The sequence below is a fragment of the Eretmochelys imbricata genome, chromosome 1, assembly GCF_965152235.1.
Source record: "Eretmochelys imbricata isolate rEreImb1 chromosome 1, rEreImb1.hap1, whole genome shotgun sequence".
In the NCBI taxonomy this organism is placed as follows: domain Eukaryota; kingdom Metazoa; phylum Chordata; order Testudines; family Cheloniidae; genus Eretmochelys; species Eretmochelys imbricata.
In genome coordinates, this window is record NC_135572.1 from 170,746,327 (window position 1) to 170,752,326 (window position 6,000).

The following is a 6,000-nucleotide window of genomic DNA, read 5'->3' on the forward strand; positions in this document are numbered from 1 at the left end:
GGATCTGATTGCTGTATGGGGAGAAGGATCTGTGCAGGCAGAACTCCAATCAAAAAGAAGAAATGCAAATATATTTGCCAAAATCTCAGAGGCATGTTGGAGAGAGGCTACAACAGGGACATACAGCAGTGCTGCATGAAAGTTAAGGAGCTGAGGCAAGCCTACCAAAAGACAAAGGAGGCAAACGGTCACTCCGGGTCAGAGCCCCATACATGCCACTTCTATGATCAGCTGCATGCCATTCTAGGAGGGGACCCTACCGCTACCTCACCACTGTCCGTGGACACTTACAAGGGGGGAGGATTTTGTGGATGAGGAAGAGGAGGAGAATGCGCAGCAGGCAAGCGGTGAATCTGTTCTCCCCAACAGCCAGGACCTTTTCATCACCCTGGAGCCAATATCCTCGGAAGGCAGGATCCCCGACTCTGAAGCTGGAGAAGGCACCTCTGGTGAGTGCACATTTGTAACTACAGTACAGGGTTTCAAAGCAAGAGTGTTTAATGTTTGATTTGCCCTGAAGAATTGGGATGCGTTCGCAGCCAGTACAGCTACTGGAAAAGTCTGTTCATATGTCTGGGGATGGAGCGGGAATCCTCCAGGGACATCTCCATGAAGTTCTCCTGGAGGTACTCCGAAAGTATTCTGGAATCATTGCAGCACACAGCATGGCAGCAAATGGTCCTGGGTTTTGGTCGCATTCAAGCAACATTCAGTCTATATCTTTGGTCTATATCTTTCTGTGTTAGTCTCAAGAGAGTGATATCATTCATGGTCACCTGGTTTAAATAGGGGAATTTTTGTCACTACCCTTGATAACAGAACATCAATAATTGCACTGGCTACTTGGATCACAGCAGCCCCCACAGTAGAGTTGCCCACTCCAAATTGATTCCCGACTGACCGGTAGCAGTCAGGCATAGCAAGCTTCCACAGGGCTATCGCCACTTGCTTCTCAACTGTCAGCGCAGCGCTCATCTTGGTATTCCTGTGCTTCAGGGCAGGGGAAAGCAACTCACAGAGTTCCAGGAAAGTGGCCTTACGCTTGCGAAAGTTTCGCAGCCACTGTGAATCATCCCATATCCGCAATACTATGCAGTCCCACCAGTCTGTGCTTGTTTGCCGGGCCCAGAATCGGCGTTCCACTGTATCAACCAGCCCCACTGCCACCATGATGTCCCAATTGCCACAGCCCGTGCTTTCAGGAATGTCTGTGTCCATGTCCTCATCAAAATTGTCCTTGTGCTGGCGTCTCTTAGCCTGTTTCCGCATATACTCCAGGATAATGCGCAAGGTGTTTACAATGCTCACAACAGCAGCGATGAGCTGAGTGGGCTCCATGCTTGCCATGGTACGGCGTCTGCAGGAGAGCAGAGTTGCAGCAGAAGCGGTGGATGATGACAACATGGAGAAATTTGCTATTGAGACAGCTTATTTACAAGAGCAGGAGAGCAGAGTTGCAGCGGAAGCAGTGGATGGTGATGGTTAGCAGTCGTACTGCACTGTCTGCTGACAGCAGCACCCAGGACACAACAGCAGTGGTGACGGTGAGCTGAGCGGGCTCCATGCTTGCCATGGTATGGTGTCTGCAAGCAGCAATAATAATGGGAATATTGGTTTTGCTTAGGTCTAACCGAGTCAGTAAACTGTGCCAGCATGCTTTTAAACGTCCAAATGCACATTCTACCACCATTCTGCACTTGCTCAGCCTATAGTTGAACAGCTCCTTACTACTGTCCAGGGTGCCTGTGTACGGCTTCATGAGCCATGGCATTAAGGGATAGGCTGGGTCCCCAAGGATAACTATAGGCATTTCAACATCCCCAACAGTTATTTTCTGGTCTGGGAAGTAAGTCCCTTCCTGCAGCTGTTCAAAGCTCCTGAAGATGCGAGCGTCATGTACCAGAACGGATCCCCCGAGCTGCAGGAGAGCAGAGTTGCAGCAGAAGTGGTGGATGATGATGGTTAGCAGACATACCGCACCGTCCGCTGCCAGCAGCACCCAGGACACAACAGTGGCGGTGTTGGTGAGCTTATCTGAGCGGGCTGCACACTTGATGTGGTATGGCGTCTGCGCGGAAAAAAGGTGCAAAACGATTGTCTGCCGTAGCCTTCACGGAGGGAGGGGGTACTGACAACATGTACCCAAAACCACCCGCAACAATGTTTTTGCCCCATCAGGCATTGGGAGCTTAACCTAGTATTTCAATGGGCGGCGGAGACTGTGAGAACTGTGGGTTAGCTACTCACAGTGCACTGCTCCGTAAGTCGATGCTAGCCACGGTAGTGAGGACGCACTCTGCTGACTTAATGCGCTTATTGTGGACATATGCAATCGACTGTATAAAATAGATTTCTAAAAATCGACTTTATAAAATCGACCTAATTTCGTAGTGTAGACATACCCTAAGCATAGCTTTGTCTACACTGGGGGTTTTGTTGACATAGCTATGTCAGGTTGGGGATATGTGGGTGTATGATGTATATGTTTGGTTGTTTTCTTAAATCCCGTGTCTGACAGAGCTATGTTGATGTAAGCTTTAAGTGTAGGCCAGGTCTAAGAGTGCCTGTGTCTGGTTTAATTTAATCCACTTTGGTAGTGCACTAAAATAATTGGGACTAAGGCATTCCTGAATTGCTATTCTGGCACAACTCCATGTGCAGACAAGCCTTTAGTAGTCCCATTAGCTTTTAATGGAACAACTCAGGTATGTAAGGGATTCACAGCTAAGGTCTAAGTTATTAATGCAGGCCTACACTTTCCAAAATGGATTCTGATTGTCGGTACCTCCTTTTGTGTGTACTGCACACAACCTCAGAAACCAGGGTAACTGATCCTCCACTGCTTTGTAGTGAGTGTTCCCAGAGTCATTGAAAATTGGTGTAAAATACTACCACAGATTACATGAATTCTCATTAGAGAATTCTCATTTGAAAATATTTTACACCTACTTTGCATAGGTGTAACCTTTAATTGTGTGTGTACTCCTAAGGCCTAGTCTACACACACAATTGTACCAGTTTAGGAGATATAAGGCAGTGGAAAACCAACCTGCTATGGGTCAGTTCCTGCTGGAGTGATTTGCCTTTGCCCTATCTCCTCTCTATGAGTGCCTGTCCCTTAAAGATATACAGTCAGGCTTGTGGTCTGGGAGAATCATGAAAAATTATTCTCTCCCAGCTGTTTCCTAGTTCTCCTGTCTCCTCTCAGCATGTCCTTTAAAATGGACCTATCCTCCTTTGTGCTGCTTTGTTAATACACCCAGTTTCCTGAAATGCTCACTTAATACACCTTCTAAGGTGTGTTGGCAACAGTATGTTGTCTAGGTTAATTAGGAATTTTATGCTTCGGCCCAGAGAGAAAGGACTGCTGGAATTAAACATTGAAGTGTATTAGAGTATATTATAAACACTTAGGGTATGTCTACACCGCAATTAGGCGCTTGTGACTGGCCTGTGCCAACTGACTCAGGCTTGCGGGGCTAGGGCTAAGGGACTATTTAATTGCAGTGTAGATGTTTGGGGCTGGAGCTGCAGCCCGAGCTCTGGGACCCTCCTGCCTTGCAGGGTCCTAGAGCCCAGCGCGAACATCTACACTCCTTTATAAAGAGCCCCTTAGCCTGAGCCCTGTGAGCCTGAGTCATCTGGCACAGTCCAGCCACAGGTGTCTAATTGCAGCAAAGACATATCCTAAGCCCTGGTCTACACTACAAGTTTAGGTCGAATTTAGCAGTGTTAGGTTGATTTAACCCTGCACCCATCCACACGACTTAAAGAGCTCTTAAAATCAATTTCTGTACTCCTCCCCAACAAGGGGATTAGTGCTGAAATTGACACTGCCGGGTCGAATTTGGGGTAGTGTGGATGCAATTTGACGGTATTGGCTTCTGAGAGCTATCCCAGAGTGCTCCATTGTGATTGCTCTGGACAGCACTTTCAACTCAGATGCACTAGCCAGGTACACAGGAAAGGCACCAGGAACTTTTGAATTTCATTTCCTGTTTGGCCAGCATGGCGAGCTCATCAGCACAGGTGACCATGCAGTCCCAGAATTTCAAAAGAGCTCCAGCATGGACCAAACGGGAGGTACTGGATCTGATTACTGTATGGGGAGACAAATCTGTGCTATCAGAACTCAGTTTGAAAAGACGAAATGCCAATATATTTGAAAAAATCTCCAAGGGCATGATGGACAGAGGCTATAACAGGGACTTGCAGCAGTGCCACATGAAAATTAAGGAGCTCAGGCAAACCTACCAGACGACAAGGCGGTTAGAAGAGCACAGCAGGGCGCATCAGAGAAGCTTTGCAATTGGCCGAACCTGCGGACGCGGCTTGTAAACAAACCGGCTCAGCTCACCAGGGACTTACCCTGGGAGGCTGTGTGTCAAAGATTGCCAGTCCCTGCTGTAAACAATAATGAAAGATATTGAATTTTGCCATTTAATAGATATAGTCATTCCCATAATAACATTACACCTTTGCATCTGCACTCATACACTCTGTAGAGACCTGATACTTATCCTTAAATCTTTCCTTTTTTGTTACTTAGTTCGCCTAATCCAACTCTTAACACTGACATTGCATAATAACATACTTCAAAATCGAATGATAAATATATTGCAGAGTCACTTAATAATTTAGTCTGGTATGCATTTAGCTATTTTTCTCAGTACACTGTAACTCCACTCACTCTAGGTTGGTTGTATTATCATAGAATCATAGAATATTAGAGTTGGAAGGGAGCTCAGGAGGTCATCTAGTCCAACCCCCTGCTCAAAGCAGGACCAGTCCCCAGTGTTTGCCCCAGATCCCTAAATGGCCCCCTCAAGGATTGAACTCACAACCCTGGGTTTAGCAGGCCAATGCTCAAACCACTGAGCTATCCTTCCCTCCATGGTGGGTGGTTCTTAGACATCCCTCAGCCCGTGCCACTTCCCGCAGCCCCCATTGGCCAGGAGCGGCGAATTGCGGCCAGTAGGAGCTGCGATCAGCCGAACCTGCGGACGCGGCAGGTAAACAAACCGGCCCAGCCCACCAGGGGCTTTCCCTGAACAAGATGCACCCCTAGTTTGAAAAGCACTGGATTAGCTTTCTTGAACATCTTCTTACTTTGTGGGTATTTTTGGACAGGAGATAATGTACTCAGGCTTTCAGGTCTCTGTAAATTCCTGGAATTCTATGTTTGAGAATTTGGTCTATTGTCAGTAACAAGAACTTCTGGTACTCCACACCTTGGAAATAGAAATTTCAACATGAGGGATTACCATTCTGCTGCTTGCTTGGTAGCTTTGAAATTTTTGTGGGTTTAAAGTAGTAATAATGAATAATACCTCTTTTGGTCAAATTCAAATAGGTTCTTGTCTAGCCTTTGCCATAGTCTTTCTGGGACTTCATGGCCCTTCATCTATTTTTTTTTTTTTTGGTGATAACTGATAAAACTCATTGTGATACATGTAATCTGAGCACTCCTTCCGGTTCTTGCTTCTTGTTGTATCCTTCCTACACTTCTTCGTACTCACCCTTGGAGCAGTGCAGGTGTCTGGTATTTTTCAAAGTAGTATCCCTTTGAAAGGCAGTGGATCTGAGCACTGAACTCCCTTAGGAAGTTGTCCCAGCTCTAATGTTTAGAAGAAAATGTATAGGGGTCAGATCTGAAGCCTGTTTAAGTCAATGAAAAGACTTTCATTAACTGCAGTAGGCTTAGAATCTGACCCTACGAGCACATTATCTTGCATAGGGGACTGGAAACTCCACAGATTCTCACCCCGATGTATCCTTAATATCTTTTGGCTGGAGGAGGGTGATATGGACTGCTTATCCTTCCCCCACCTGCATGCAAAATTAGAAAGGTTAATCATGGGCAACTGAACCTGTAAACTCTTTTTTTTTTTTTGCAAGAGGCCTTTGAACTGTCTCCCAGTCCACTCTAGCAAGATAGGTTTGTTTTTGGAGTCATACTTCCCATCCTCTGACTGCAGATATTTCCAACATTAAGTGCTC